General features: G+C 38.0%; 1 non-coding gene across 1 annotated transcript; it reads left to right on the top strand.

Moving 5' to 3' along the window:
• The first annotated feature begins 4951 nt into the window (after nucleotides 1-4951).
• LOC114380663 lies at nucleotides 4952-5058 on the top strand. Its single transcript, XR_003659836.1, has one exon. It is a non-coding gene; the product is annotated as a small nucleolar RNA R71 (small nucleolar RNA).
• Nucleotides 5059-11064: the final 6006 nt, after the last annotated feature.

Raw genomic sequence — 11064 nt, 5'->3', positions numbered from 1 at the left:
TGGAAAAAGTTTTGAATAGATGCATTGAAACTAACCTTGTTCTAAATTTTGAAAAATGTCATTTTATGGTGAGCAAGGTATAGTTTAGGCCACATTATTTCCAATAAGGGTATTGAAGTAGATCCTGCAAAAATTTCTGTTATTTCACAATTGCCTTACCCCTCTTGTGTGCGAGAGGTGCGATCTTTTCTTGGTCATGCAGGATTCTACAGGCGCTTTATAAGGGATTTTAGCAAAGTAGCCCTTCCATTGTCCAACTTGTTGCAAAAGGAGGTGGAGTTTGACTTTAATGACAGATGCAAAGAGGCTTTTGATTGCCTCAAAAGAGCGCTGACTACCACCCCCATCATCCAGGCACCTGACTGGACAGCCCCTTTTGAGCTTATGTGTGATGCATCAAATTATGCATTGGGGGTTGTCCTTGCTCAGAAAATTGATAAATTGCCCAGGGTGATATATTATGCTTCTAGGACTTTAGATGCTGCCCAAGCAAATTATACTACTACTGAGAAAGAGCTTCTAGCCATAGTTTTTGCTCTTGAAAAATTTTGATCTTATTTGCTTGGTACTCGCATTATTGTTTATACAGAACCATGCAGCTCTAAAGTACTTGTTGAAGAAGGCTGATTCTAAGCCTAGGTTGATCCGATGGATGCTCTGGCTCCAAGAGTTTGACTTGGAGATCCGTGATAGGAGCGGAGCACAAAATCTAATTGCTGATCATTTGAGTCGGATCGAACGTGTCTCTGATGCAGATTCACCTATTCGGGATGATTTCCCGGATGATCATTTGTATATACTGTATAGTATTTCTGACTCTCTTTCTACTCCCTGGTTTGCTAACATTGTCAATTATTTAGTTGCCTCTGTTTTTCCTCCCTTAGCATCTAAGGCCCAAAAAGATAAAATTAAAAGTGATGCTAAGCATTTTATTTGGGATGACCCCTACTTGTGGAAATTGTGCAGTGATCAGGTCATTAGAAGGTGCATTCCAGATCATGAGACTGACTCTGTCCTGCAGTTCTGTCATTCTTCCGCACCGGGAGGTCATCTGGGTGTTCAAAGGATAGCTCGCAAAGTGCTTGATTGTGGTTTTTATTGGCCCACCATCTTTAAAGATGCGTGGAAGATCTGCAGCACTTGTGAGCAGTGTCAGATAGCAGGAAATACATTTACATGGCGACAACAAATGCCTCAGCAACCTATGCTATTCTGTGAGGTGTTTGATGTCTGGGGTATAGATTTCATGGGTCCTTTTCCTGTCTCTTTTGGTTATGTTTACATTCTCCTTGCAGTTGACTATGTTTCAAAATGGGTGGAAGCCAAGCCCACTAGAACTAATGATGCTAAAGTTGTCACAGACTTTGTCAAGTCTAATCTGTTTTGCAGGTTTGGAGTACCTAAAGCAATTGTTAGTGATCAAGGAACCCATTTTTGCAACAGGACAATGCATGCCCTGCTTAAAAAGTACGGGGTGGTACACAGGGTATCCACACCATACCACCCCCAGACTAATGGACAGGCAGAAATTTCTAACAGGGAAATCAAGAGAATTCTAGAGAAGATTGTGCAGCCAAGCAGGAAAGATTGGAGTACCAGGCTTGATGATGCTCTCTGGGCACATCGGACTGCCAACAAAGCACCTATAGGAATGTCTCCTTATCGGGTTGTCTTTGGAAAAGCATGTCATCTTCCAGTAGAAATTGAGCACAAAGCATACTGGGCAGTGAAGACTTGCAACTTCTCTATGGATCAAGCTGGCGAGGAAAGGAAGTTGCAACTGAGTGAGTTAGATGAAATCCGCCTAGAAGCCTACGAGAATGCCAAGTTCTACAAAGAAAAGACCAAGAAGTTCCATGATAGTATGATAGTTAAAAAAGACTTCGTGGTTGGGCAAAAAGTGTTATTGTATAATTCTAGGTTTGGACTCATGAGTGGTAAGTTGAGGTCTAAGTGGATTGGTCCTTTTGTTGTTACTAATGTTTTTCCTTATGGTACAGTTGAGATCAAAAGCGACTCCACAAACAAGAGCTTCAAGGTCAATGGACATCGACTTAAGCCATTCCTCACGAACCCTTCTTTAGTGGACGTAGTGGTGGAAGAGACTTCCTTACTCCACCCTACTCTTCCTCCACCATGACTTAGGGAGTTTTTCTTTTCCTATCTCCTTCTTTGCTTTTATTACACTTGTCCGATTCTCTTTGATGATTTAATTGTTTTTAATCTTTTAATTGTGCTACATTGAGGACAATGTGTTGTTTAAGTATGGGGGGGAGTGTTCTTTGGTTTTGCTAGTTTTGTTGGTTTTGTTAATTTGTTAGTTGTGTTAATTTGTTAATGTTATTAGTTTCGTCGGATTTTTAGTTTAATATTTTGGGTCAATTTTGTGTGCACGTACGACTTTGCATGTTTTTCTTTGAATTATAGGATATGTTCAAGAAATGGGTAATTGTTTTGAAAATAAAAGTTCTTGACATTTTGTGACTTGAAATCCTTGATTCTTCTCTACATGTCATGATAGTTTTGAAAGCTCAATTTGAAAGTGATGATTTTACCTTTGTGAGAATTTGAGCCATCCATCATCATAATCATTTGGTGTGTTTTGCCCCATTGATTGCTTGCACAATAGCCTTGCCTTGATTCTTGTTGATGCGTCCTAATTCACATGCATATTTGGAAATGATTGAGGCAATTTTGTTCTTATAAGCTTCTAGCCAAATGGACTTACCTTGAATTAATTCCTTTGATAGCCCTTTTGAGCCTTGTTTCCATTTCCTTGTTTTGAAGCTCACTACAAGCCTTAAGTGAAAAACCATGATATCACCATATCCTTAAGGAATTTTGGAGCTTTGGAATTGTTTTGGGAATAAGTATGGGGGGTTTTTGTTTCATTGGACAACTTGTTTTGTTGGCTATGCTTCATGATGTATTTTGGGCCATACTTGATGTACATTGTATATTGGTTAAATGTTGGACATGCTGAATGAAATGTTGTTTCTCAAAGGCTATAGAGTAAAAAAAAAAAAAATATTCGAAAAAAAAAATCGAAAAAAGAAAAAGAAAAGCAATAAAGTTGAGTGAATAAGATCTTAAATGGCACAAGAATGATGAAACTCTTGGTTCTACTCTTCATGTTTAATTTTTATCTTTACTTCTTTTTATTTTCTTATTTTTTTCTTAATATGCACTTATTCTCCTTTGCTCCTCTATTCCTTTGGGATTTAGCCACTTATTCCATATTTATCCATACCTTGTCCTTGGCCCCATTACAACCTTAAAAGACCTTTTGATCCTCATGTGCTTGTGTTTGTGGGTTGATTGTCAATTTTAGAATCTTGCCAAGTCTATGTGGTGTTTGCTTTCATGGGTGCTTTGAGGGTAAATAGTAGCCTAGACACTTGAGAGATAGAGTGTATATCTTGTGAGGCTTTATCACTTTTCATTCTTGAGCTGATTAACTATTTTGCCATGATTGGGTTGCTTGGATGATTTTCATGAATGTCTTGACTTTTTGAATCTCCTTATGTTAGATGTTACCCATTCCTTTCATTCCTTGATGTTCATTGAGAAATATGTGAATGTGTTTGTTTGTCTCTCTTTGATATCCTTGGATTTTGTTCTTTGTTTCATTTTGCCCAGGAGTGCAAAAGGCTAAGTATGGGGGGTTTTGATGTGCCATCATTTTCTTCTATTTTCTAAACCCTTTTTGCACCATTTTAATTACTGATTGGTCTTAATTGTCAATTAATCAGACAGTTTTATTATTTGGGCTCATTTAGCTAATTTGATGTTTTTAATCTAATTTCAGGAATTAATGAAACATTGGGCTTAATCCGGATTTTGGTTATGGACTTGAAGAGGGCAAATTAAGCAGCGCTTACCTTAGTTAATTTCTAATTAGGAAATTTCGCAATTTTATTTTATGTTGTTTAGTGTTTATTTCGTTTTGGGCCAGAGTATTGTAATAGGGCCCAGTGCCTTTGAGTGACTCTTTTTAAATAGCAGCCTTGGGATTCGTGCAGGGCATTCTGTTATGCTATTCATTATTCAGAGCTTTTGTTTTAGGGTTTTGGTTTTTCTGCTTAATGCTACTGTTCACGTAATGCAATTTTACGTTTTCTGTTCCTAATTACAATTTCGTTCTTGCTTCTTCTTCTACTCTCATTTACGTTTCTGTTTCATCTACGTTTCTGTTCATTTACGTTTTTGTTCATTTACGTTTCTGCTTCATGTTTCATTTGCGTTTTCTGTTTGAATCCATGGAAGGCTAGATTTTCTGGTGTTGTTTCCTTTTGAGGACGAAGCCCAACTCTCTTTGAGGTTTCGCTTGAAATGTGGTTCCCTGGCAGTTTTCCCTTCACTAGTTATCCCAAATTCGTGAATATTAATCAGTGCACGCTTCGTGTTCGATTAATTGCCTCTGAGCCTAACTTGCGTTCATGCTTAATGGACGAAGGGCTAACTGGTGTATGTGGTGCCTAATCACGTATTGACAACCCTAAGTTGATTTTCGCTTAGTAAATTGAAATAGGGTTGGATTAAGTGGTTGACTGTTAGGGACGAATTCTCCATAACCCAGGATAAGAGAATGGCTTCTGAATCAAAGGAAACAACCCGTTTTTAATATTAGTAATTTCGTATTCCAGTTTACTTGTTCTGCTCTTTAATCACAAAACAAACAAACCCCCCCTCCCAATCATTTGCCTCACAAGTTCTTCGAGGGAAGGTTGTGGAGGGGCCTCAACTGTTGGTTGTTTCTGGGGTTGTTGCTGTTGTTGGATTGGTGGAGGAATGTATGGTCTGCTGGGAGTTGGAAGCCATCTTCTCAATTAAATTTCTGGCTTCAGCAGGAGTCATGTCTCCAAGGGCTCCACCACTGGCAGCATCTATCATACTTCTCTCCATATTACTGAGTCCTTTATAAAAATATTGGAGAAGAAGCTGTTCTGAAATCTGATGGTGGGGGCAACTGGCACATAGTTTCTTAAATCTCTCCCAATACTCATACAGGCTCTCTCCACTGAGTTGTCTAATACCTGAGATATCCTTCCTGATGGTTGTGGTCCTGGAAGCAGGGAAATTTTTTTCTAAGAATACTCTCTTAAGGTCATCCCAGCTCGTGATGGACCTTGGAGCAAGGTAATACAGCCAGTCCTTTGCCACTCCCTCTAATGAATGAGGAAAAGCCTTCAGAAATATGTGATCCTCTTGGACATCTGGGGGTTTCATGGTGGAGCAGACAATGTGAAATTCTTTCAAATGTTTGTGCGGATCTTCACCTGCAAGGCCATGAAACTTTGGAAGCAAATGAATCAGTCCAGTTTTAAGAACATATGGGACATCCTCATCAGGGTATTGGATGCACAAGCTTTCGTAGGTGAAATCAGGTGCAGCCATTTCCCTTAGAGTCCTCTCACGGGGTGGAGGTTGTGCCATGTTCTCAGAATGTGCAAAATCAGAATGCTCAGAATCAGAATGCTCAAAATTATAATGCTCAAGATCAGGATGTTCAAAATCACCAATAATAGAATGCACAGATTCACCAGTTATGGAATGCTCAAAATGATCAAAAGGTATAAAATGATGCCTAACTAATATGTGAAATGTCCTATCTATCTCAGGATCAAAGGGTTGTAAGTCAGATGGATTGCCTCTAGTCATACACTACATTCAGCATGCACACAACTAGTTGCCTTGTCATATAAATAAAGGTGTAGGTTTGAACTACAGCTACCCTCAAAGGATATTCAAATGACTTGAAATTTTGTGAGCAACCTTATAAAATGATGAGAAGATAGCACAAACAGTTTCAGACAAAAATTCAAAGTCTAACTATGAAAGCTAAAATTGGTAGGTTAAGAAAAATAAGTGAATAAAACTTGAAAAATAAAAAACTTTCGACAGAATTGCTTTTTTTGGACGATGGAGACCTCAGCCGGCCTATGGCAGGCTGCCACAGCGTAGGAAATTTTTTTCTACCCCAAATGCATATATAATAATTGCGATTCTGATAACCGGAGCAAAAGTTATGGCCGTTTGAAGTTTTGACAAACACAAAATTTGCTAGTTTTTTGGAACTTTCAAATCTGACCAAACTAAAGGCTCTAGTTATTTTTCCCACAAAATATGGATTAAAAGAAGTTACCACAAAAAAATTCAGCCAAAAATAACAACCCTAGCTACTAAAACAAAAAATCACAAATAATTCAGCATGGGTGGTCGCTAAAATCCGTCGCTAAGGGATTTCTACTACTACTCTGGTTTGCCGCAAGCAGAAATGGTCGCTAAGTCCGTCGCAAAACACTATTCACAGCAAAACACCCAAAACTGAAATAGGGGAAACGCTTAATGGGAAAACTGAAACAGAACACACATTAAACAAAATACCAGGACACTAAACAACACTAACACACATACTAACACAATACTAACAATTAAACATAAATCACGAAAGGATTAAACACACAACACTAGCTAGCTATTATGAACCTTTGGACGCTGCTCCCCGGCAACGGCGCCAAATTTGATCGAGGCCGTACCCGAATCAAATAAACATGAAAATGCAGTAACTAGGAAGTGATCCTAGGTCGTTTCCCAACGAGCAGTGACAAACCAAATGTTCATAATATACTTGCAGTAACAGTAACGATTGGGGGGGGGTTTGGTTGTTTGGTAATTAAAGAGCAGAACAAGTAAACTGGAATACAAAACTACTAATATTAAAAACGGGTTGTTTCCTCTTATTCAGAAGCCATTCTCTTATCCTGGGTTATGGAGAATTCGTCCCTAACAGTCAACCACTTAATCCAACCCTATTTCAATTTACTAAGCGAAAATCAACTTAGGGTTTTCAATACGTGATTAGGCACCACATACACCAGTTAGCCCTTCGTCCATTAAGCATGAACGCAAGTTAGGCTCAGAGGCAATTTGATGCAAGCTCCATTGGAGCTTGTAGGCCTAGGATCTTCTTCATCAATGGATTCCTTTGCTTCTTGGAAGATGAATGGCAGCGGAATGGAGAAAGGAAGAGAGAGAGGAGACGCCACTTCAAGGAGAAGATGAGTCTAGAAGAAGCTCACCACCATAGGAGGCCATGGATAAGAGCTTGGAGGAAGAAGGAGATGAATGAAGAAGGGAGATGGAGAGAAGAGCACGAAATTTTGTGCTCTAAATGAGCTTTGAAATCTGAAGTTTAATATTCAAATGATCAAAGTTGAAAAAAATGCACACACATGACCTCTATTTATAGCCTAAGTGTCACACAAAATTGGAGGGAAATTCAAATTTCACTTGAATTTGAAATTGAATTTGTGGAGCCAAACTTTGGAGCCAAAATTTCACTAATTATGATTAGTGAATTTTAGTTATGGTTCAGCCCACTAATCCAAGATCAAATCCAAGATTCTCCACTAAGTGTGCTTAGGTGTCATGAGGCATGAAAAGCATGAAGGACATGCACAAAGTGTGACTATATGATGTGACAATGGGGTGTAGTAAGCAAATGCTCACCTCCCCCTCTAAAATTTAATTGGATTGGGCTTCTACCAATTCAATTAAATTTATTTCCAACCACACACATCAAATATCCACTTAGTGCATGTGAAATTACAAAACTACCCCTAATACAAAAACTAGTCTAGGTGCCCTAAAATACAAGGGCTGAAAAATCCTATATTTCTAGGGTACCCTACCTACATTATGGAGCCCTAAATACAAGGCTAAAAAATAATGAAACCTTAATCTAATATTTACAAAGATAAGTAGGCTCATACTTAGCCCATGGGCCCGAAATCTACCCTAAGGCTCATAAGAACCCTAGGGCCTTCTCTTGCATCTCTGGCCCAATCTACTTGGAGTTTTTCTATCCAATGCCCTTGCGGGGTAGGATTGCATCATTCCTTCCCCCTTGAAAAGGATTTGACCTCAAATCCCGATGTTCTTGAAACTCTGGGCTTTTTTCCTCAACACCTGCAAAAAGAACAAAAGCATATGTATTAGTGGTGTTTAGTATGTTGAAGTAAGGTAAGGTCTGAAAACTCATTTCCTGGGCATCTTCCCATGAAGGAACATGGTTCCTCACCAACTCAATGAGTGGTGCTACAAGTATAGAAAAATATGGGGCAAACCTTTTGTAAAAGTTTGTTAAGTCTTGGAAGCCCCAAATTTTTCTTACACTTGGTGGAGCGGGCAACTCAGGAATGACCTTTATTCTCTTAGGGTTCATGGGAACCCCTTGATCACAATTTAAAAAATTAAGAAAAGTAAAGCAATAGAACATACCTTTTTCTGTATTTTCATGTTGATCATTCCTACCAAAAAGTATGACAAACCTAAGGTGTCCCATATGAGTGCCTAAGTTTGTATTGAAACTAAAAATAAGAACAAACCTACCTAATGAGTCCCTATGTACACAAATCATGAAGATGTTGGGTGCACGAGTGATTTTACAAAAGAGTGTTGCACCACCCAAAACATTCATCACACCACCTATTTTAGGGATTTGGTGCCTAATAATACCTATTTTGGGCACCAACAAAGCACAAGGATTTAATCTCTTGCGAACCAAACCCTCATCCAACAACTCCTTTACTTGAGGAATAAACTCAAGCCTAAGAGATGTGGCAATGCTAACAAGTGTCTTTTTACAAAGGAGAAAATGTGGAGGTTGTCTAAGAAGGGAAATTTCTTTAATATTTGTCTTTATTTCAAAATGTCTTTCCTTCTTAGCTAACCTCTTGGAGGAGACACTTACCTCCTTACACTTCTCCTTAACCATTAAAGGTTGTCCTTCTTCTTGGGGGTAGATCTCTTCACTAGATTCTTCCCCTTTTGATTCTTCACTTTTACTAGAGGAAGGTGAAGTAGTAGCCTCATCTTGGCTACTATAAATGTCTTGGCCCCTCATAATCATGGTTTTCTTGGTGGGGCATTGAGAAGTAATGTGTCCTCTTCCAAGACATTTAAAGCACTTCATGGAGCTAGTCTTCTCTTGCATAGTAGCCTTAAGGGGTTGCTTTTCTATTGTCTTCCCCTTATCATCTTTGGGCTTAGAAGGTCTCACCCCTAAGATTCCTTGACCTTGGTCTTTCTTTGGATAAGAGTGAGAGCCACAAGATTTTGAAGTAGACTTCCTTTTAAGTTGTTGCTCTACCCTTATTTCCCAATCTAAATTAGCCTCTACATTGTCCTTCCCATGGAAGTATGGGAGTTTAATGTTAACCTCTTGAGGCTTTCTTTCATTTTCTCTCCTATGGGAGTGAGGTCTAAGATGTGACCTATGCCTTCCTTCATAATAGTCACGAAGTTCTTCACTTAGGCTCTTGCAAGAGTTATGACTACTATAGGAGACATGTTTTTCTCTTTTCATTTCTTTCATTATTTTTCTTCTTTCTTCCTCTCTTATTTTCTCTCTTTCATCTTGACTTATTTCTTCTACTCTTTTTTTACCTTTTTCTTTTCTCTCTTGTTTTTCTTTCCACAACTTAAGGGATCTCAACTCATCTAATATCTTATACAAGGGGTCCTTAGGAGTAGAACCCTCACCATTAACACTAGATGAAGAATGAAGACTCATGTTGGTTCCTAAGTTATGGTTCTTTCTTGTTGGGGGATTGAAAACAAAAGGTAAAATAAACTATGGTTGAAACTAGCCAAAATAAACACTAAAAGAGGTGTGAAAGATAAGGTAAAAACTAATTGGTAAAAGGCAAGCTATCTAGGCGGTTTGACAATGGAGGGTAAAGGAAATAAGCTATGAAAATAAGCAAGAAATTAAAGTGCAAGAAATGCAAACTAGGCGGATCCTATGAGTGTTTGGATGACCTCATTTAAGGTTCCCAACAAAACACTCACTATCCTAAGGGGAAATTGCCTAAAATTATTACACACAAATGGAAGTAGGGTGACCTAGCGGAGGCTCCCAACTTACTTCCAATGAAAGGCCTTTTTGTTACAAAATTTGAAAGCAAAGCAAATTGCAAATTACAAAATTACAAAGAAAAAAGTCCTCAATTGTAGTGGCTATTCTCTCTTTAGTGTTTCACTCAATTTGGAGTGCTTCTTAGTCCAATAGCTCTTAAGGTGGTTAGCCCCTTGCTTCTTGACTCAAATTTTTCAAGATATGGCACCAATCCTCCTTTCGAATTCCCTATATGGAAACTCACAAGCAAGGAAACAAAGAGACAAGCAATAACCAAAGACCAAAAAAAATGAAATGAAAGCTAAACCAATAGAGTTTTAACAAGACAAATTTCCAAGGATTATTCAACAATTAAAGCAATGAAAAGCACAAAAAAGCAAGCTAGGACTCAAAGAGAAACCTAGAATGGATAGAGTAGAAAAACTCTAAAAAAAAGACTCAAGAAACCTCTAGTTTTGGCACTTGTTTTCACAATAATTTTCAATTGAAATTTCAGAACTAGGATTGGTATAAAATAGGCACCAATTATAGAACAAATTTTGAGCCAAAACAACAAGCACACTTTCCTTTCACTTTTCTTTTTTTTTCCTGGACACTGATTTTTCTGCCAACTTGTGAGATTTTTCTTATTTTTTTCCTTTAATCCAAATTGCTTGGTTTTTTTTTATAATTTTGGTCCAGATGTCTAGAAAATTCAGTAAAAGTTTCAGCTCAAAAAAAGTAGTGACCAATTCCCAGTAATTTATACAAGTTTGTATGTTCAAGCTGCCAGCACCAGCGATTTCAACCTAGAAATCAAGAGTAGTGTTTATGTTGCTTAAGGCTTGGATAGTTACAATTTGTGTTTGCTTATGCTCAATTATCTTGAATAACCCCATTCAAGAGAGCTTAAGACTTATTTGATTCACAAATCCAGCCACAACTCAGCACCACAACTCAACTTCATCATAGGCATCATGTAGGAATCTTAGAAAACAAAAAAGAGTTCAACAACAAGACTACTTCTAGGAATTGATTTAGAACATGTTATGAACTAAATAACATACATGAATTAGACTCAAAATTAAAAAGATAGGCTAAGAATGACAAGAATACATGAACAAATGTATCTAGAATTCAATCAACAAAATAAAAATTCAACA

This window comes from Glycine soja, chromosome 12 (genome assembly GCF_004193775.1).
Source record: "Glycine soja cultivar W05 chromosome 12, ASM419377v2, whole genome shotgun sequence".
In the NCBI taxonomy this organism is placed as follows: Eukaryota; Viridiplantae; Streptophyta; class Magnoliopsida; order Fabales; family Fabaceae; genus Glycine; species Glycine soja.
Note: the sequence above shows the minus strand (reverse complement) of the source record. Positions and strands in the feature narration are given on the sequence as shown.